The sequence below is a fragment of the Podarcis muralis genome, chromosome 4 (assembly GCF_964188315.1).
Source record: "Podarcis muralis chromosome 4, rPodMur119.hap1.1, whole genome shotgun sequence".
Lineage (NCBI taxonomy): Eukaryota > Metazoa > Chordata > Lepidosauria > Squamata > Lacertidae > Podarcis > Podarcis muralis.
This window is the reverse complement of record NC_135658.1, coordinates 103,031,795-103,054,465: the sequence shown is the minus strand read 5'-3', so window position 1 is coordinate 103,054,465 and position 22,671 is coordinate 103,031,795. Positions and strand designations below refer to the sequence as shown.

Sequence of the window (22,671 nt, the reverse complement as noted above, 5' to 3'; positions counted from 1 at the left end):
CATGGAGCACTTGCACCATCTGGAAGACAGTGGAGCGATCTTCTCATTGTCTGGTTACATTTCTTTATTTCCCCCTTCTCTTTAATCCCCTTAATTAATTTAATTCCACCCCTTTTCTTTTCCTGTTTGATTTCCCACTCCACCCCTTACCCTGCCCTGTGGGAAGATTCTCCCTGTACCTGTGAGCGCTGCCTGTGCATAATGCTCCTTGGCTTGCCTTTCCCAATGGGAGAGAGCCCCCATTAGGGGCTTGCTTTTGCAGAAAGGTTTCCCTCGTTTTGCCTGTTTGTTAATTGTGGGGCTAGTCAGGACTGTTCCCAGCCTAGCTGGAATCACTTTCGTTTATAGTATCCCCAAAGGTAGCTTTATTTTGGGTGTGTGCAGCGCTGTTGGCCGAATTTTTATCTAGCCTTGGGCAGGAGCACCATTTTGAGCTTCCTTTAATATTGCAATGAGTCAAAGATTCTTAAGAGCAGACGCAGTGAGGCCTACATTCAAGCCTAAGCCTGCTGCAGTTAGCAGTAAATTGTTAGCAACCACTCACTTGTGTGTATTTAAATAAAGTTGTGGCCAAAATCGTGCCAAAAACCCAAACCAAAAGTGATGTGTGATGTGTGAATTATTGGGGGGTGGCTCGGGGACCTCGACACGCAACAGTCAGTTGCTGGAAACAACATTCCTGGACCTTGCTGCTTCTTGCTTCTCGTGACCCTTAGCTTTCTTGACTCCTGAATCGTCTGACTATGTGAACTGAAATACTCCTGATCTTAGGTCTGGACTGAACCTTGCATTCAGACTTTACCTCCAGGCAAGTACCCCCCTGAGTTTGTTTGGCTGGTTGGCTGGCTTCTCCCTCCACTGAGCTCTGCCAGGGCTAGCAGCACAGGTCTACAACAGAAATGTAGAGAACTGAATGAGAATCTGAGAGAAGCCAGAACTGATACATTTGCCTATTCCTACTCTGAAACAAAGCAGCTCATCCAGGTTTTTGTATTCCATAATTCTGTAGTAGCACAGGGTCTAATTGGGGCTGAACTGCATCAATCATCATCATCATCATTTACACCATTCCTCCCAAAGAGGCCTGGGTGAGGTAGTGGCTGCATAATTCAACTAGTGGGAAAATTCAGAGTTTCTCGCCCGAGACCTGCTTGAAAACATGTGGGGTAATCACATTGAAAACTCATAAGCCAAAGAAGTGGCTGGATAAAACTTGCAGCAGTAGATGTTTCAGCCGTGCCTAATTTATTGTCCCCCACCATGTGCAAAATTGGACTTGAATTATGCAACCTAATACAGAATACATTGTACAAATGTTCATTTTGCATAATTTATACTTTGACTGTAGAAACTAGTTTTTCTTGGTACAATGGTTGGCATCCCATTGCATGTTACAGAATTTGTTTTATTTATTTTAGCACAAAGTGCGGACAGGAATCTATCTATGTATTATGTTTATAAGCAACCATTAAGAGGGGAATAAATTTTCACTTTGTAGTAAAAATGTAAGCATGAAGACAGATTCCCAATATTTAAAGTACGGATTTACTTAGGCTATTCCAATCCCAAACATACTAACTAGAGTGTATGCATCATTTGGCACAGTGAGACCTACTTCTGAGTAAATATGCATGGGATTTGTCCTGTAAGGAATTACTGTCTACAGATATTTAATGCATCACAGAACCAGAACAGAAGGAGGAGCAATTCTGACCTGACTGTCTACTTATCACAGGCCAGTGAGTAGAGGCGTGTGCATGTGCTTCTTTTTCTATTCTCTGGTTGACTGCTATGCTGGATGCTCTACGTAACAACCTGGTTTGTACAATTATTTCTCCTTACAAAGGGGAGAAAGATTGTGCCACATGGGCTTAAACATGTGTGGCTTCGCACCCTACATTATTTATTGGTTCAATGAGAGAGGCACATTCCTGCTGCTCCACTATGAAAATAATGTTGATGTTGGAGCATGTGCATGAACTAAGTCTTAAATCTTACTTCTATGTTATTTGCAGTGCTGTGCTTGTTGCCACTGCCTTTGCAGTTACTTCCAGGGTGCATCTGGTAACATCTACCCTTACGACTGCACACAGCTCACATTGATCTTTAACATGCTGTTAAGTTCTTTGTGTGCGGTTGGCCTACGCAAAGCGTATACCATACGGGGCTGGGCAGGTAGAAGCAATTGCAACCAATGGCTGCCTTGCTAGATGCAGCTGGTTTTTGCTATTGATGCAGTCATGGTGTCATCTGTGCAAGGCTGGGGTGGAAACTGCCTCCATGTGCCTACAGACATCTTAAATGCACCAATGATTCATCCCTCAGACATATTAAAATTGTGAGCACCTAAATGCAAAAGAATTGGTTTGTATTTATCTTGCTCTGACAAGTAAAACTAAATCTGGGCAAAATATGAAATGGCAGAATTTTTCTTTCTGGGGAAAAAAAAAATCTTGATGCCACTTCAAATGGGAGCTTTGCTGTTCTTAGCAGCCCATTTGCTTCCCTGGGACAGAATCCCACATGAGAACAGCCCTGCATCATGTTGTAATATCATTCCCAGAGGCATTCCCGGGGGCGGGGAGAGAGAGAGCTCTGCTCATTGGCAAATGGGGGCAGCCATTTGTTCCACTCCAAGAAATGCCCATGGGAATGATGTGACATCAAATTGCTGTGGTGTTCGCATGAGGAGGTCTGTCTCGGGAACATAGGAAGGATGCTTTGGGAGGGCAAACTTCCTTCCTTCTTTTTTAGAAAAGATAAAAATAAAGAAATAAAACATTATTTGAAAGTGTGAAACAACAACAGCAACAAACTGTTCTCATCATAGTTTTGCACCAGCTATATGGAGTGTAATGTTATTCACTAGGTTTCACTGGACTTGGTAATATGTCAGGAATTTCCTGTTACTGTTCTGTACTTGTTTGAGAAAGACAATATATTTCTTTTCTAACTTCTTGATGTGTGTCTTCCTTCCAGGACATCAGGACAGCTGACACGTGAATGAGAAGATGGTGGTTTACAGTAAGAAGTGAATTTGACCATTTTGGTGGGGGGGTATTACTGAGATTTTCCAAAAAGTGGGAGATTGCACTCTTTGTTCCCAAAGCATTTGAAAAGATATTAAAAACAATGGAGGGATCAGCAACTACAAAATGTGACAGTGCCTATTCTTGCCAAAAATGTTTCTGATTTATAACGTTATGCATCGTTGCATGGAAAATGAATCCCTCAGGGGTGATTGAAGACTGAAAAAAGCAACTAAAATGGAAAAGTCTAAAGGGTGAAATTCTACCATGGCAGCTGTCCTTAACTCAACCCATTGTGGCCATATGTAACCATGGCTGTGACCTGCAGCCCTGTTCATGTGTTATGCCTGAAGAGGGAACTGGAAGTGGATGCACATGCCAGCACCACAACCAACATCCATGCATACTCTGGCATGCCTGACCTCAATTTCAGCAGGAAGGCCTGAAGGGGAAATGTAAGCATGTTCAACTGAACATCTTTATATTCCTCCTTGTAAATGGGAATCATAATTGTGCTGGGTTTTCAGGCATGGGGAGGATCATAAACATCTTCCCAATTTATTACAGGATTGTGTAAAGGCTGCATGTCCCATTTTTACAGTTTCCCTTGTATGATACCATCTTACCCTTGGCAATTTTCCTAAAATATTGCTGACTCAAGGAAACTTGAGTATATCTTATCTAAATCACTGTTATATGCGGCTCCCAAGTTCAATCAAGTATGAGACAATGTGTGCAGAACTAGGTATACACACGATGGGATATTGGGCCAGCACTATAAAATAGTGATTACATTGCCATTTCTGTTGCCAACCTTTGAGTCTGCTCTCTGACTTACTTAAAGGCTCTTATTATCAATCCAGATGGTTCCACCTCTTACATAGCAAAATCAGATCTATTAGTATTGACTTGCAACTCTTGTATAATTCAAGTGAGCAATATATTTATTGTAATATTCTAACCAGATTAAGGGACACTGAAAAACAAAACATTGAATCAGCTATAAATAAAATTTGCTCCCCCAAGTTCTATGGTTTAAATACAACCGATAACAGGGTCACTTATAGTTCAAAATTAGTAATTCCAGCCTTGGTTAGCCCGACTGAACGTTTTCCCTTCAGCTTTTGTCAAGGGCAGAACATCCCCAGAAACAATAGGCATTGCAGACGTTCTTTGAATGTGCCAGACAGTAGAACATATTCTTTTCTACTGTCCATTGTACAATCAGCTACACAAATGCGTGCTATTCCCCTTTTTTGGGTAGTCCAACATCACGGCACAATGAAAACATCAGATTCTATCTGTCTGATATTAACCCAGAAGTAACTGCAAGGGTGGCTGAGTTTTTATCAATAGTATCTCTTAAAGTGGTTAATGAAAATCCTCGTTATTACATATTTTTACATGGCTGTTTATTTGTATATATTTCAAAATTTTATCTACGGATGTTTTATGATGGCCTATATTTGTAATGCCTAATAAAGGTTTGGCGAAGTAAGTAAGTAAGTTGATGCAAAGTCATTTTCTCTTGATGTTCACTCTGTGGTTCTCCTGCTAAAATATAGTCACCCTGAGGGCTTCTGATTCACAACTGAGTAATTTTACTCTGTCTATTCAGGCCCTTTGTGAATTGAATGGATATTATTGCTTCAGATCCCCTCGCTCCTAGATGCATGATATTGTCCTTGGAATCATGAATGGCTTTTGCTGTGGGATCACAATTTTCAGAAATGCTGCCTTCCATAGCTGCTATTCTCTGGAATTATATTAAAACTTCTAAAATATGTAGTATCAAATACCACATGCATTAATCTAGGGAGCATATGAAAGTACTGCATATATTAATTGTATCTCATCACTTCAATACCTTGAGTTATGCACAAAAAATAATGAATATATAATCACCAAACCCAAGTAAGATAGTGAAGTATTTTTAGCATGAATATTTTGGGACATGGAAAGACATTGCTTAGACAAAATAAACACTAACTAACTTTTATATTGAACATTTCTCTGTATGTGGTATGTTCTTGGAATCATATTTTATCCCTTAACTTGTTTGCTAGGATAGTAGTCAGATTTGGGCATTCTTATGGAATTAACTGCATTGATCAACATGTGAACCATGTGAACCATTTGTTGTCCCTAGAGCAAGAGGCACTGGACCAAAAATCAAATAAAAACCAAACCAGGTTACGAGTTAATCATTGAATATGCAAAATTCTTACCTATGAAAGACGTAGCCTGGATAAATGGCATTTTAGGGGGTAACAGTGCTATTTAACTTGTTCACAAATGATCTAACATTTGGGTTGGGCAGCGGTGTTTCAGATTGCACCAAATTATTCAGGATGGTGGAAAACCAAGCCATTCGTGAAAGGAAGAATGGACAACATATTGGCAAGTCATGTTCCATAAAAGTGTATAGTAATGCATATTGAGGGGGAGGGCTGAGTTTGCATATACAGGGAGGAGTTCTAAAAACAAAGTATTGGGTAATGCTTTGATTACCCAAGAAAGATATCTTGGTGAAAAGTCCCCTGTAAAAATAAGACCTACATGCGTATATGACAATGGGGGAAATGGCAGATTCAGTGGTAGAAATTAATGCAATTATGGATTGAGTACAGTGTAATTTTTGGCTACCCTATCTTTCTGTATAAAAAGACGTGGATATGTAGAGCTGCATAAGCTGTGGGAAAGGATCAATGGAGTCTTCTCTTCAAGGGCTTTAAAAAGTTTACAAAGGAGATTTCTACTAGAAATCTGTTAAATCCCGAATGCCAGAGAGATTAATATATGTCTAATAACTCTAGAAAATGAGATCATGCAAAGAAATTGGCAGTAGGTACAGGACTGACCCACATAAAATTCTCCTTCACAAACCACTTAAATGTTATTCATTATTGCCACATGATGCTGCATCCAGTTAGATGAATTCAAAGGGAAATCCATGGATGGCAGAACTATTAATTGCTCTCGTTCAGCGCCATATTGAATATGTTTATTCAGTTACAGATAGGTAGCCGTGTTGGTCTGCCATAGTCAAAACAAAAAAAATTCCTTCCAGTAGCACCTTAAAGACCAACTAAGTTAGTTCTTGGTATGAGCTTTCGTGTGCATGCACAGTGTGTATCTGAAGAAGTGTGCATGCACACGAAAGCTCATACCAAGAACTAACTTAGTTGGTCTTTAAGGTGCTACTGGAAGGAATTTTTTATGTTTATTCAGGTAAAGGAGAAAACAGGCAACCATTTCTATGGCAGAGGTTGTGGTGATATCATAGCCATCCACATAGTCTTGGTAAATCGAATGGAAGAAATGGAACTGAGTTTTGATTTTGATTTCATTTTCTGGGGCGGGGGGCATAAAGTTGCATTGGACACCAGTATTAAGGGTGATTTATATAGGATATGGGTCTTAAGCTTTGTTGTACTGAGGGACAATATTCTGGTTTGCATGTTCTTGTAGACGTCTGTAGTTAATTATCTTATTGCCACTATATAGGGAGACTCTTGAAAGGCTGGACAATTGCTGTTGCATATTGCCATTGTTGACAATGATCCAACAAATTTGTGTACAGATACCTGGTAGTTTCTTTAATGTTCCTACTTCAATCTCCTGTTTCAATGCTATGAATTGTTCCCTGAATAAGTCTGATGCTAAACACCACCTTATTGTTGTCTAGAGCATGGTGCTGATAACCCCAAGGTTGCAGGTTTGACTCCTATATGGGACAACAGCTTATTCTTCCATTGCAGGGGGTTGGACTAGATGATCCTCAGGGTCTCTTCCAACTCTGATTCTATGATTCCAGATATAGGTGGATTTTTGGCTTGGGCATTGGTTGTCTATCTGTTCCAGCCCCCCCTCCCAACAAAAAAAGATAAATTATTTAATTTTAAAAAGGTAAGGGAACTCAGTTGCTTTTCAGCTGCATGACATCACATATGATGTCAGGCATAGGGTGAATGGGTGTGGCTTCAGGAAAATGGCCTCCGGAGCCAAATTAGTATCTCTTTCAGGCCTAAATAAGGCTACAGCAGGCTTCCTCAACCTCAAGACTACAATTCCCATCATCCCTGACCACTGGTCCTACTAGCTAAGGATCATGGGAGTTGTAGGCCAAAAACAGCTGGAGGGCCGAGGTTGAGGAAGCCTGGGCTACAGGACTGAAGGTTTCCCACCGCCAACGTATCTATGTTAACTTAATGTAGTAATAATAATAATAATGGTTTCCCCAGCCACTCTGGGCGGCTTCCAACAAAGATGAAAAATACACTAAAATGTCACATGTTAAAAACTTCCCTGAACAGGGCTGCCTTCGGGTGTCTTCTGAATGTCAGGTAGATGTTTATCGCTTTGACATCTGATGGCAGGGCGTTCCACAGGGCGGGCGCCACTACCGAGAAGGCCCTCTGCCTTGTTTCCTGTAACTTCACTTCTCACAGTGAGGGAACCGCCAGAAGGCCCTCGGAGCTGGACCTCAGTGTCCAGGCAGAATGATGGGGGAGGAGACGCTCCTTCAGATATACTGGACCGAGGCCGTTTAGGGCTTTAAAGGTCAGCACAAACACTTTGAATTGTGCTCAGAAACGTACTGGGAGCCAATGTAGGTCTTTCAAGACCGGTGTTATGTGGTCTCGGCGGCCGCTCCCAGTCACCAGTCTAGCTGCCGCGTTCTGGAGTAGAGCTGTGACGGTGTCAGTATTGTAAGAGGAGGAGCATCCCTCATAGGCAGCTGAAAGCCCATTACTGAGATTATCCTCAGTGGCTGGAGCAAGTGAGGGTGAAGCTCGCCCTCTGTGTGTTCTGCCCCTGCTTGGCACATGCCCTGGGGAGGTGGCTAAGCCCAGAGGCCGTGCTCTGCCACCTCCCGCCTGCCCGATGCCACAAAGAGAATGTCGAGCACCTCCTTCTCCTGTCCCCTCTCCACCTCCAGAACACCCATGCAGCCTGGCTCAGTGTATGGGTGCTCGCACGCTGGGCAGGGGCGGGGCATGTCACGTGATGCGGGCAAGCCAGGACCCCTGCCACTTAGTGGACCTGCCATGCTATGCTACAGCAAGAATGTCTATGTGGCACTTTCAGTGTGTTCAGAACACTTCCTATGCATGATCTAATTACAGCCCTAGGCATACGGAAGCCTTTTCAGCTGGACTGCAAATTCTCACATGGGGAACTTTTACCAGTGAATTGAAGGTGGATGTGAGATGTAATCCAGGAGCTTCCAGATTCATAGCATTACACTAGGCAAGCTCTCATGTACCTGAGAAACACTCACCTTAAAAAACCACTTTCTTTCTTGAGCATCAATGGGTTGTGTCTCCTGTATTCTCTTTGAGAGAGTGATAGAATGAAACCGAGTGACCCTGTGACTTAATCTCCTGCAAGTCAGTTCTATTGTTCTTACCCAGTCATTCACTCTGATTTCTCTAGAGAGAGGCAACACAGTTCAAAAGCACTCTTCACCCTTATGCGTCTTTCAGCTTGTTTAAGATACTTCTTCCAACTCATTTGCCAAGTGTTATTCCTATTTATAGAGACACAAAGCATTTAAGTGCCTCGAGAAAGGCCTGTATGGCTTCAGTTTATAAAGGGTTGCTGCACATGTTCCTGGAAGATAGTACTTAGGACACTGGGGGAGCTTTTGCCTCTGCTCCCAAGTGGTTACTGTTCAAAAAGCTAGGTGGGAGAGGAGCTGTATGTTATTTACTGTATCAGGCCCTGCAGATTTAGTTCTAGCAGAACAACCAGTGTTTCATCATTCCACTTACCTAGACTGTTTCTTACATCCAATAGCTGCTTTGGGGTTTCTTCAAAAACCTAATGGAAAAGCAAGATCTGTTGGGGTGCCAATGCCATGAGCCCCTCCATCTGATCCTTGGGTTGTATATGTGTGTAAATAAAACCATATGTCCTAAAGACACCACAGTCTCTCATCATTCCAAGGAAATGATGCCCTGGGAAAACACAGACACCTCTGAGTCTCTTTCCACTCATGGATTAGAGTAGCATGTAACAATAAATTTTAAATCTATCATGGGTAAGTTTATTTCTGCTGGGTTTGTTTATGGGTTACTGGAGTTGTTTTATAGAAATCACAGTTTAATATTTAATGCGTTTTTTTCTTTTAACATTTATGTAAGTTGCTTAGAGGCTTTCTTGTAATAAGCAACTAAGAGGTCAAAATAATAATAGAAGGGTAGAGTTTAAATAAGTCACGTTGTCCATCTTTCCAGGTCCTGCCCTACATCCTTGGCTGCTGAAGCCAGGGGCAGGAAAACATTCAACATAATTGCGTCAAGTCATGAGGCAAGTAGTGGTGTCACTCATTTTGAAAAGGGAAACTTGACACAAAAACCTGCCATTTTGTGGTACATGAAGACAGTGCAGGAAATGGTTGTTCTTTTCTGGAAAATCCAGTCCTGAGAAGTGCCAGATGGGAGCATATCTTTCCAAACCCCCCCCCCATTTTTTTCTATAACCAAAAGTGTCCTGTTAGGGTTCCAGTGCTCAAATGCATCTACATCTAGGCCTGCAGAACTTGTGACTCATCGAGATAAACACAGCCCAGCAGGCAGGCTGATGGGTTCTCCACGGGTTTGATAAACCTTCTGCATGAGTTCACAAAAGCAGGGAAATTGTCAAGTACCTGAACATAGGCTCCATTCAGCCTGGCAGGTCATAGATGATGCTGTACTAATCCATACTTAAGTCTGCTTCCAATATCAAATGTTCCTAAGAACCAGAGCATTAAAAAGATCCTTGGGTGGACTGATGTGCTTGTGCAATTCATCCTATTGCTTCAGTTTAGAAATGATAGCCTCCAGGTACTTTGAAAGCATTGCAGAAGTGAAATGGTGATTTTCAGAACAGCATCTGGAAGCATGCTTTCCCAGCTCTTTCCTTGAATTGCTTAAATCACTATGATGAGAAAATTATTACCTATTGGTGCATAGTCCTGTTCACTGACATATACAAACAGAAGGCGAGAAGGCGAACTACAGGAAGAAAAGAATTTGATTGTAGCCCTTAGTGGTTTACCAGACATCTGGACTCAAAATAAAAGTGTTATTGATTGATATAGACCATTTCCTGGAAATGTCTGCAGTTGGTAAAAGCTGTGTACCAAAGTGAGAAAATCAAGGGAGAATTTCTTTTTTAGATACAATACTGATAAAAATAAGTGATGGGAAATCACTTTTTAGGAAGGAAATGATTGCTTGCAACTCTTAAGTTCTGGGAGGAGGGAACCGTTTACCTTGCAAAGTGCTAAGGGGTGTTGTAATTGTTATTAGTAGTGACTGGCTTAGTTCTCCATGTGTCATAGACCAGGAGTAGCCAACCTGGTGCCCTTTAGTTGTTTTTGATCTCTGACCACTGACCATGGTGGCAGAGTCATAGAATCAAAGAACTGGAGAGTTGGAAGGGAACCCAAGGGCCATCTAACCTCACCACCTGCAATGCAGGAATCTCAACTAAAACATCCACCCACCCATCCATCCATCCATCCAACCAACCTCTGCTTAAAAACCTCTACGTAAGGAGAGTGCACCAGCTCTTGTGGGAATCTGTTCTGCTATCAAACAGCTCTTACTGACAGAAGGTTCTGCCTGAAATGAAATTTGAATCAAATTTTTGAGTTCCACAAGTGAAATATATTGAGGAAAGGCAGACTATCAACATTTCTCACTTAGTAGGTGGATAGGTTCTACACATTCCTATAGACCACCACTGAATTTCAATTATAGCAAATTCTAAAATTCTTACAAAATTTGAAAAGTAGTGTGAGAACCATATTTTCAATAAGTCTAACCAAAGAGAGCTTTGCGCCATTGCGGTAATGCCCCAAATTACTGGAAATCCCTTGGAATGTGAAGGGAATTTAATATATATTGAGCAAAAGTGTGGTGAGCATGGGGTTTCCCTCCACCTTATCTTGTTCCATTCCATGACACACCCCTACCACCATGATGCAAATGTATTGGCTCACTGAGGATATGTCTCTTAGAGTGGGAATATGGGTTTGCAAGAGGGACTGCACTCATCCAGAGACTGGCATACGATGTTAGCTAGGAAAATGCTGAGGATTCCTAAGCTACAAATTGTTATACTGCCATACTATAATGGACTGTTCTTACTTTTGAGTTGGTAACTTGAAGCTTCTTACTTACTGTAAAAAACATTTTATTGTTATTATTATTTGAAAGATTCTCCTATTCTGAATTGGCCTGAGAACTAAAAACTTCATTCTAAAGTATTTGTCCGATTTTATGTTTCGACAGAGAAAGCTATGTGACTCTCTCTTTTAGTGTGGGCAAGGCTTTAGTGATGCCATATTCCATTCTATCTTTTCTTCAGTTTGAGTGAGGAGGATTAGACTTTGGAATTTTGGGGATCTGTTACAGATAAATGAGCTGCAGGACAGTTCAAATGTCACTTTATGCAGGAAGTGGGACAGATGCAGGAGCTAGTAACTCACTGCCACTCCTCACAAAAGCAGATGCTATGTGAAACATGAAGCTGAACACGTGAAGTTCTGCTCATTCACTATCTGCAGTAATTTAGAAGAAGAGGAGGAGTTTGGACTTGATATCCCGCTTTATCACTACCTGAAGGAGGGTTCTGGAATGCTTTCTAAAAACCCTGTGTCCATCACCTGTCGCCCCCCTGGTGCTTCCTCTTTCTCCTCCTCCTCTCCCATTATTTCCCGACTTTCCCCCTCATCTGCCTCTGAGCTGTGGCCTCCCTCAAACCCCTTTTGTAATTCTGAACTGTCTTCCTCTTCTCTGGAAGGGTCAGGCTGGGGAGGCGGTCTCCACCATTCTTCCTTTGCCCAGTCCCTGACATCTAGCCTTCAAAATCCTTTTTTACAGAACACTAATTAGAAAGCAATCTTATTGAAATGAAATGAAATTAAGAGCAGTATATTGAGGAACTACATTTGGGTATTATCAAAAAGCCAAGCCTATAATGCTTTGTAGGATTTTATTCACTGCTTTCTTTCTATATGCTTCCAAAGTGGATATAATAAAAGGATGTTGAATCGTATGGTAACTAAACCTCCCGTAAAATATTTTCCATATGAAGCAAATCCTTCTTGGTCTTTGGGGAAATTAACAGACAGGAAAGACTGCCTAGCAGGTTGCAATTTAAAGACTCCTGTGAACCCCCCCTAAATTCCCCACCGCCAGGAGAATGCCCATCCAAGGGCTGCCAGCGATCTGGTCTATTTGTGCAGTCCAGGGACTGGCTGCAACACCAACCACCAATGAGGGTGAGTGGACTTCTCAGAAAAACTGAAGACACATTTTTTTGTGAAGCCACACCATGGAGTAAGGTAAAGGTAAAGGTAAAGGGACCCCTGACCATTAGGTCCAGTCGTGGCAGACTCTGGGATTGCGCCGCTAACCTCGCTTTATTGGCCAAGGGAGCCAGCGTACAGCTTCCGGGTCATGTGGCCGGCATGACTAAGCCGCTTCTGGCAAACCAGAGCAGCGCACGGAAATGCCGTTTACCTTCCCGCTGGAGCGGTACCTATTTATCTACTTGCACTTTGACGTGCTTTTGAGCTGCTAGGTTGGCAGGAGCTGGGACTGAGCAACGGGAACTCACCCCGTCACAGGGATTCGAACCGCCGACCTTCTGATTGGCAAGTCCTAGGCTCTGTGGTTTAACCCACTCTGTTAATTTTCCCACAATTTTCTCTGTTAATTTTCTCACATAATGTCAGATACAGGGCTCATCCACACTTACCTTTGCTCCATATTTCTAGGCAATAGATCTGGGTTTTCCAGGTCCGTGTCTGAGCTCCGCCCCCCCCACACTTTCCCCATGAAAACCCACTCTTTAATGTTGAATTGGAGAAAACAGAAATCTGTGGAAGACCTGAATTGCCGTTTGCTCCAATTCAGTGTTAAGGAGTGAGGGCAAAAGGTAATTGTGGAGGATGAGCCCACAATGTGGCCAGGGAGTTTTCCCTAGTGGTCTTGATCTTTCCTAGATGGCAAATTGCATTAACATTGAGCCTATATGAACACCTTTTGCTCACACCTGATGAGTTATGTCTCTTTCTCTAGGGCAAGAAGATGAAGAAACCTTAATGTGTTTTGGTAAGTTTGGTATAGTTTATTATTGGGTTAAAGATAAAACTCATGAAAACTGACTGTATCTTTGTATACACCTGGTTATCACTACAGGAGGAAATGGTATTTTGTGGCTATTTTTTAAAATTCATATTTTTAAAGTAAGGTTTAGTTGTTCATAAAAAAATAAGTTTAGTGATACCTTAGTTTCTTTAGTTTGTTTGAGGAATAAAAATTATATTATTTATGAATGGATATGAGTATGTAGTCAATAAATGTTCACCTTTCAAAAAATAATTCTCCAGGTACACATCCTAGTGAAATATGCTGTGCTTGGTGGAAGCTATTGAATATAATAAATGATTTCCCCTATAATGCTTATGTTAGGGATGGGGACAATTTGGAGGGAAGAATGCCAGGTGGGAGAAGATGCTTAAACATCTGCTTTGCACCTCTGCTCTCTAGTACATATCCTTCAGACTACTTTGATGCACAGCCTTGGGGAAACAGTTTCAAGGGGGTATGTGCAGTGGACAGAGGTAGAATTTAGCACCTCTGCTTCTAGGCTGCAAATTCTGTGGGGGGCTTTCCGGGTGGGGCCCGGGCCTCTCCTGTGAACTGGCCTATTGCAGGCTGGATCGTCCTCCTGCCACCTAATTGGTCAATGGCAGTAGGAATTTAGGGGGCGTTCCCTTGGGCATTGGTGCCAACTGACCAGTAGCGGTGCTTGGCACTGTGCCCAGGACAAGGATAAATGCCCAGTCTGCAGGACCTTTCAGCCACTCTCTCACCACGCCGGTTCTCCCACCTTTCCTCCCTCAGATTAGAGTTTTGCGGACGGTACGACCTTGCTATGGACTATGTCAGTCGCTGGATTTAGGAGCCGAGCAAGAATTTTCCCCATCTGGCAGATTGGCTCCGCCATTTGGGTTTTCACCTACCTCATAGCAATCGTCTCAACTTTGTAAGTTGGATAGGCATTGGGTACACCTACTCTTAGTTGGAGGGGAGGTTGTAAGGGTATCCTGTTAAAAGGATCCGGGAGGAGTGGCTCCTGTCCCATGCCTGGGCAGGGGCTAGGGACATACCACTCCTCCAATGGGGACTGTTTGGTGGACGCCCAGATTTGACATAGATCATAGGGCATCCCCCGCCCCCCGGCTGGCTTCACTCTTCACTCCCAGTGGACAGACATGAGTAACATGCGCCATCGCTTACCCCAGTGCCTATGGCCAAACCTTTACATCTGTAACCAATAAAGTTGTGGCCTTATTTGATCCTAAAACCAATATGCCATGTGTTGTCTAGTTATTTGCACCTTAGGGAACGGGGTGGTCACAGGGCCTTGCCACGCAAGTGACCCTCACTCCTGCATTCACATTACTTTGGCAAATGGTGCTTGGCACTTTGCCCAGATAATGCATAGGTCCACTCTGACGTTGCTTACAACACCCAAACTTTACACTCACATCTGTATAGAGAAAGAGCAGGTAAATCATCAGAGGTCATGTCCTGTTCTTGCAAACAGTTTAAATACGGTAATTGTCCTTGAGGAAAGTGAAAAAAGATGGGGGGGGGGGAGAAGCCTCTTCCATGCATTTCTGGGACCAAGAGAAGCAGTGCATTGCTTGTGCAACTTTTGTACCATGTAAAGTTACTGTTGTGCTATTAACTCACTGTGCCACCAAACAGAAGCCAAACTGATGTTTGGATGTTAACTGTTTAACATCCAAACAATTAGCATTTGTTTTAAATTAGATGTTTTAAATTCGGGGGCACCATCTTTAAAAATCAGCTATTTGTAAAGCAAACACAGGGAGAGGTAGGACACAACTGTTTAGAATGTGTCCGTGCTTGCTGTTTACTACAAAGGCAGCATGCTGCTGGAAGCTGTGGGCACACACTTTCCCTTCCAGGACAAAGTCAGTCAGAACTGCCAGCTGCCCTCTGAGTTGGCTCCAGCTCTTATTTAAGGCTGTTCTCCCCACCAGTGGTTCTCCTTTTTATTATAATTTAAAATTCTAAATTGTAACTGTAAGCTGCCTTGAGCCTTAAGGGAAGGATGGGAAATAAACAAACAATGTTTATCACACAAACAACATTTTCCAGCTTTGCATCTCTTTGTCTTTATGACCTTGAGTTTCAAACCTGAAAAAGTGGGTATTTTGGCTGACAGCTACATATTCCAAACAATCTGTATTTCATTAGATTTACCAGACGTCTGTGACCAGGGATGCCAGTAAGTGAGCTAAAACCACAATATTCTAAACCCTAAGAGCCACAGTCTCAAGAGAGAAATCATTAAAATAAGCCTTTCGAATAAGAACATTTTCCTGGCAGTTTTACTTTCCTCGTGTGTGCTGTACATTGAGACCAAGAAGAGGCTGATGCTTGGTTACAGGACAAAAGGAGAGGTCTGAGACCAACATATGCAGCAATCTAAATTTCCTTCCATCCAGTTCTCTCTTGTACACGAATAAGCACTTCACATATTTGCTCAACAGTTTATTAGCACCACAGGGCCAGCTGAGTGAGGTAGCTGCCTCAGGTTCTTTTTACCACCAGGAAGAGGCACTCGTCAAACTTTCTGCCTAAGATGCTTCAATAAATTGGCGGGCCATGGAGGAGACACCATTGGCTGCTCGGCCTCACATTGCAAAATATATTGGGCCAGTTCTAGAAACAGAGCTGTCACACTCATCACTTGAACACTTCCAAACCAATCTTTTCCCCCAGGGTTTGTCACCTTTCATTTAGCCCTGAAAATAGTGTGTGTGTGTGTGTGTGTGTGTGTGTGTGTGTGTGTGTGTGTGTGAGAGAGAGAGAGAGAGAGAGAGAGAGAGAGAGAGAGAGTGTTTTCCTTCCACTGTAACTGCGACACAAGGTTTTTAGGTGTGAATTGGCAAAGCACTGCCACCTCTCCTGGTGTGGAGGAGTAGTTTGTGATGCCCAACTTGTGGTGCCCTATCCCATGTGATTCTACACTTTCTTCACATCTTCTGTCTTAGAACAAAAGGAGGCATGAATACATGAAGAAATCAAAGCATGGCTTCCTGGGCACTCCAGCTGAACCCTCTTATTTGACTGTTGAAGCCCTGCCTCTATACAGGCAAAATTAACAGCACATATCCAGCATGGTGAAGCAATGGGAAAAGAAATGAAAGAAGTTGTACTTCATTTCACTTAGGGAATTGCATGCATGCAAACATGGCAATGAGTGGGCTGTTCCGAAAAGACATTCCAGGCCTCCAATATGGAGCAAGGTGACTAATTTTTTTAAATGTACCTAGCGTTGTATCCAACTAAGTTCTACATAGAGTAGACCCATTGGAATGAATAAACCTAAGTTAAACCTGTTCATTAACTTCAGTGGGTCTACTCTGAGCACAACTAGCTTTGGATTCAACCTCTAATTTCCAGCACAGGTGAAAAGGGTATTCAAACAATATTCTGTATTGTTAATATCTTCTCCTACATGTTTCTAGACTCCACATACATCCACTATATAGAGAAAAACAGCAATAACAACAAACGTATCTGCTCTGTCCCTGATGCAAAACATCTACAGTAGTTGCTTACTTGCACAATTAGCTGCAATTGAATTTTTGAACCTGAATGCTTTGCTGTATGCAGCCAGCCATGTAAGCATTTCTGATGAGATGCTGGAGGTCAAATATGATGCAAAGCTGACACAATGTCTGCAACTGCATATGTTTTGCCATTCAGATGCCGAAGATTCTCAAGATATTTTATAAAATTACTATTTGCTAGTGGAAACTGTGTGTGAGAGAGAGAGTTTTGGTGTGCTATCCTTTTATATTTCTAAAAATGTGAACTAGGCTTCTCATTTTATAGGTTTGTATTTCAAATACAAAGCTAGCGTTCCAGAGAAAAATAACTTTTTGGCAGACACCTTATCCAATTTCCTCCAATTCTGGCACCTTTATCAGTGCTGGTTTGGCACCAGGTTTCTCATTTCCACACTTCAGTACTTGCCACAAAAATGACACTTCCCATCATGCTGTGCTCTGTTGTTCTTGCCATCTAATCTTCTCTCTCATGGGGCTGCCTTGGGAGACCTGGGATTGCTGTGTGTCTGTCACTGCATCATTAATTAAACATGTTCAGGTGCACTGGATCATCCAATCACATTCAGCATATGATCCCATAACATTACAAGAGGAAATTGGGGTGGTGGCATCCCATAAGGAAAGAGCAGCATGTCCATAAATAACCATTGACATTTCATTGAATCAAATGAAAACCACTGGAAGAAACTCAATGGCTCTTTTTACAAAGAGTGTCTAAATAAATTGGTCGACAAAACCCAGCTTTGACACAGCCTTGTTTTCAAATATCCAAACATTTAAATGAACATAGCTGACTTTTCATGTGTGGTAGATCTTTTTGACTAGAGTGCTTTGGAGTTTGTCCATCAGTTAACATAAAGCTGGGACAAACATCTAAATGGGAACACAAAACGCTAGGTCAGGTGCAGTCATGAGTTTGATTAAGGTTTACTGGGAATGGCAAGAGGGAAAATGAACAAATAGCAATTCTCTACAGCTGTCTCAGTGATCCAAAATTGCTTTGCTCAAATGAAATACCAATTATGGCAGGCCTGCAGGACTGGAGGCCTATTAAGCTGAGTGTGTGCATGTTTAGCCATCAGAGTACTTACTGGTTTATCTGCCCCGCTTGGGGTGGCAAAATCAGAGAGGTTCCCAAGCACCTGGCAGGTCACAATGATGTGGTTGTGCTTGACTTGCTTGATTACAAGTTTATGAAGGGCTATATATGGCTGCATCAGCCTAGTCATCCCTGAGAGGGATCGCAGAGTGCATTCCTCCAGTCTGGCAATAGCTTCTAGGTACCCACACTAGAACGTTGTACAGAAGGGAGTCAGTCAACAGCAGCCAATACTGGGGCTTGTTGCTGGTGGTAGCTGCTCTTTGGGGCTGACTCTGCTCTGCTCCTCATCCTCAAATGGGATTGCCCTCTGACTGCCGTTCATATCTAGGCCTGCGGTCTTATTTCAGGCTGCTGGCTGTAACTCTTTCTGGCACTTCCCATATGTTTTTGTGAATTTAGTGTTTTCAGAATTAAGCGAGCCATCAGTGAACTAATGGCATCGTGTTACCTCTGCCCCAGCTTTCTTCATATCTGCCAGTTTTAATTTATCAGCCCCCATTATTTAAATTGGTGTTTTGAGGTTTCTGGGTATGATTATCAATTTATACTTTCAGTTTTTCTGTAGCGCATTATATAAGGCACTAGCATCTTTCCAGATTATTTGAAAGGTTTAGAAAAATAACAAGGGCACGAGTTAGGGAATGGAACATGCAAGGCTACCACCACTGCTTTTGCTTCCTCAGTGGCCACAAGCAGCCAGAAAAGCCGCAACAGCTTGGTTTGTATTTCTTGGCTTTCTTGTAATTTTCTTAGAGGTGGTTTTGTTCATCGGTGACTTGTTTTAAAAAAAGTCCCATTGACTGACACCTTATTTCCCTCTCTGAACTTGGAAAATAACTTCTCTAATTCCAGATGAGGCACTCTCAGCAACCACAGCTTCACATTTCCAGGAGTGGCATTGAAAATACAGTGCAATGCAAAAAGTCCAAAGGACCCTAACTCAGATTTGTCCCATGTGGTTAAAATAATTAGTTCTTCCAATATTGGGGAAAGATGCAGCGGGGTTTGAGGGTCTGAATGGTCAAGCCCCTGGTGGTTAGGGATGCTCAAGGATTTAGTGTGGTCTTTATTTTTAAATAAACTAGCCTGATTTATGCTTCCTGAATTAAAGTGGGAACTGGAACACAGTTCTTAAGCTCAAAAAGCAAGCAAACAAAAGACCCAGCCCCTACTAAAAGGTGTTTAAAATGATACATTTCAGGGTCAAAACCAGTGTGAATTTGTGTGAGCATTTTTTTAAAAAAAGTTCAGACTGATGCAGAAATAGGACAGAACCGACTTATGAATGAACACATGTGAAAGTGACACAAAAATTTGATTGGAATTTTATTTACAACATAACACAAACCCCCCACCCTCCTAATACACAAATCCACCCTCATTAAACGTGACCATAACATACAGTGAGCATAACATACAAAAAGACAAATAACCAAATAAAATACTTCCTTTACCCTGTATCTGGCCTCCTTATTTACTTCTTATAAACTGTTTCCTTTATGAATACTTAAGATTTTTCTAATTATAACTTAAATATCCACAAAGTCTCCTACAGACATTAATCAAAACAAGTCCAGGTATGTATTTTAGGGCACTGTTTTGTGAAGTATTCTCTGCATTTCCCCCATGCTTTTTGAAACTCTTGTCTAGTGTGATCTCTAATTGCCTCTGTTAATCTAGCCAGTTCAATATACTCTATCTTGCCATTCCTTTTTTGGTGGCACAGTTTCTTTTTTCCAGTTTTTAGCAATTAGGATCCTTGCCGCTCATGTGGCATAGAGGAATATTTTCTGATCTTCTCTTGCTATAAAAGAAAGTGACACACAAAAAAGAACAGACTTGTTTCTCTATCCTTCGTTGTGAAGAGAGGAATTCTTGAGACTCTTAACTCGAACTGTGAGTTCGAGCCCCACGTTGGGCAAAACATTCCTGCATTGCAGGGGGTTGGACCCGATGATCCTCATGGTCCCTTCCAACTCTCTCATTCTATGATTCTAGGTTGAGCCTTCCTGCTTGTACAGATGTTTTTCCCTTATTACCAAGCAGCACCTGCCCCGTGTGCTTCACTGATCATCCTTTCTGAAGTTGTCTGTATATCTCAGCTGCTTTACATATATTTATGCAACATAGGGCAAATCTGTTTTTATTTAAAAAAAGGTAAAGGTACCCCTGCCCGTATGGGCCAGTCTTGCCAGACTCTAGGGTTGTGCGCTCATCTCACTCTATAGGCCGGGGGCCAGCGCTGTCCGGAGACACTTCCGGGTCACGTGGCCAGCGTGACGAAGCTGCATCTGGCGAGCCAGCGCAGCACACGGAACGCCGTTTACCTTCCCGCTATAAAGCGGTACCTATTTATCTACTTGCACTTAGGGGTGCTTTCGAACTGCTAGGTTGGCAGGCGCTGGGACCGAACGACGGGAGCGCACCCCGCCGCAGGGATTCGAACCGCCGACCATGCGATCAGCAAGTCCTAGGCGCTGAGGTTTTACCCACAGCGCCACCTGCGTCCCCTGTTTTTATTTACTGCGTGTATATTTCATGCTTCCTCCAGGGAGCTCAGGTTGGCACCTTCCCTTGGTTTTGCCTGTTATTTACTTTACCTATGGTGTGTCACTGAACTTCATAAGACGTACAAAGTGCCTGCTCACATCTTCACAGAATGTGTGTGTGTAGGAATGATTTTCCCCACTGTTTTTGTGTGTATTGCAAAACCAAAAGTAATTTCCATGACAATGTTAAAAACAGAAGACCAAATCACTCTGCCACCAGCTAGCACTGCAACTGTCCTTCATCATTATCAGAATTAATTATCTCCCTGTGCTCAAATTCTTACATGCAGTAGGCTGGGATGTGCATACCCAACCACCCACCTCTCTACCCTCCACCCAGGCAAGTATAAGACATTATCAGAAGTCAAGGACACATTTCAGCCAGGTAAAAATGCTCATGTGGGGCGAAATAAGATAAGAGAGGGGCTGTATCCTGGGGTGATGATGTGGTAGCGTGTTGTGTAGGAAAAGTTCCAAAGATACAGAGGACTAGAGAGCAACATTTGGCTCGTGGGCCTGAAGTTCCCCACTCCTCTCCTAAATGAATTCATACTTTATATCATAACCTTCTGATACAATTGACTGAGGCCTCGGCTGTTTGTTTCTGTGTATGGATTTTCTCTATCCTTTTAGCTAATCCAAGCAGCAGAATATCCAGGACTCACAAGAAGATGTGGAAGCTGATTGGCAAAACACACATGAAGAATTGGAATGTTTATGACCCAATTGCAATGTAAGGCCTCTGTTTGGAAGATCCATTCACATAATTCCACTCCATTAATCTGCATTTTTAACACACACACACCCTCAAAATACATATTTATACAGCACCAACTATGTACTGGCAGATTGCAAAATTTCATAGGCAAAAATAGAGGGGTCCTTGCTCCCCTGAAAGCTTACCATTTAAAACAGACAATTGGGAAAACAGCAGTGACAGGATTGATGTGGACAAATGCATTACAGCTTGCTTATATTTGAGAATGAGGATTAACAGGATAAGCCAAAGGCCCTGTAGGAAAGAAGAGTTTTGAGAGGGCATTTGAAGGAGAAGAGAAAAACAAATAGCTTGTAAATAAAAACTCCTAAAACTTCCTAATTCCCACAGAAGAAACAAGCACAAGTACAAATATAATTTTGAGTTATGTTTCCAAGTCTGAATAACTTTGCACACATCAGTAGGAGAATCCTCATTTACCCTCTCCTATCACTTATGGTGAAACCCCACATGGAAGGAGATGCTCGTATCAAATCCTGTTGTCACACTATGTTATCACACTGAAGACCTATGAGATAAATCTGAGATCCATGACCTTGCAAACCATCAACTAGCAGAGTGCACTCTGGAAATGGAATTTGAGGTGAAATAAATGTTCTTAATTCTGTTTTTGGAAATCCAAAATTTTGAGAATTTTTTTTAGTATAAAACATTATTTATATTCTTATATCCTTATATCCTACTTTTTTTCATACAGTTAATTTCCAGGAGGTCTCCTGTCCATGCATGGGCCAGATCCATAATGACAAGGTGGTGGCCTTATGGGACTTCAGACCACACCAAAGCCCCCCCTGCTTTTGTCATGGGTAAGTGCAGTCGCAGCAAAGGGAATCCAAGCCTTGTAGCACTATTTTCTTTTCTTTTTAATATGGGCCCAAGATACATTCTGTGTTTCTCATTTTTGTAAGATATAAATATTACCAGTTTTAGTTTTCTAGAAAAAAAGGTGCCAGAACTCATCATGAACACCTCTCTTGTTCTTTTATAATGACAATGGAGGCCACCTGAGAGGTGCTGAAACTGAGTTCTGGCTGAAAAACACAGTTGTTCATGGGAACAGCCATGGTATATATTTCTATTAGACCTGCAATCTGTAATCATTTTTGAAGTGTAGGCGGGTTCCCACGAGGCAAGACGCAGCGATAACAGCAGTAACTTTTATTGAACTACATAACTGGAAACAGAGGCAAAGCAACTGCTTATATACATTCCTGAAAGCCTGGGCCACTCCCACTCCCAATGTGATTGGCTGTCTAAATTTCCAAGCTGTGAATCATGACTCAGACTTCAAGGGCCAATGGCAGAGGCCCAAATCCTGAAATGTTCTGTGATTGGACATCATGTATTGAATCAGAACACAGAATCCTTAGTCCAGATTCAAGCTCAATACCAGATTCAACCACTGAATACATAACAATTTTAATCAGTAAATTCATGAACTAATGTTCCATGGAGAAATCCTGTACACAAGAAAGTGCCATAAAGCAATTTGGACTAAGTTAAACTGTAGCCTTATTTGAGTTCACCAATTGGGT

General features: G+C 42.2%; 1 long non-coding RNA gene across 1 annotated transcript; it reads left to right on the top strand.

Annotated features, from left to right (window-relative positions):
• The first annotated feature begins 844 nt into the window (after positions 1-844).
• Positions 845-21,936, top strand: LOC114596618 (uncharacterized). Its single transcript, XR_003706577.2, has 3 exons — positions 845-1,739; positions 2,980-3,024; positions 21,834-21,936. It is a non-coding gene; the product is annotated as an uncharacterized LOC114596618 (long non-coding RNA).
• The last annotated feature ends 735 nt before the right edge of the window (positions 21,937-22,671 follow it).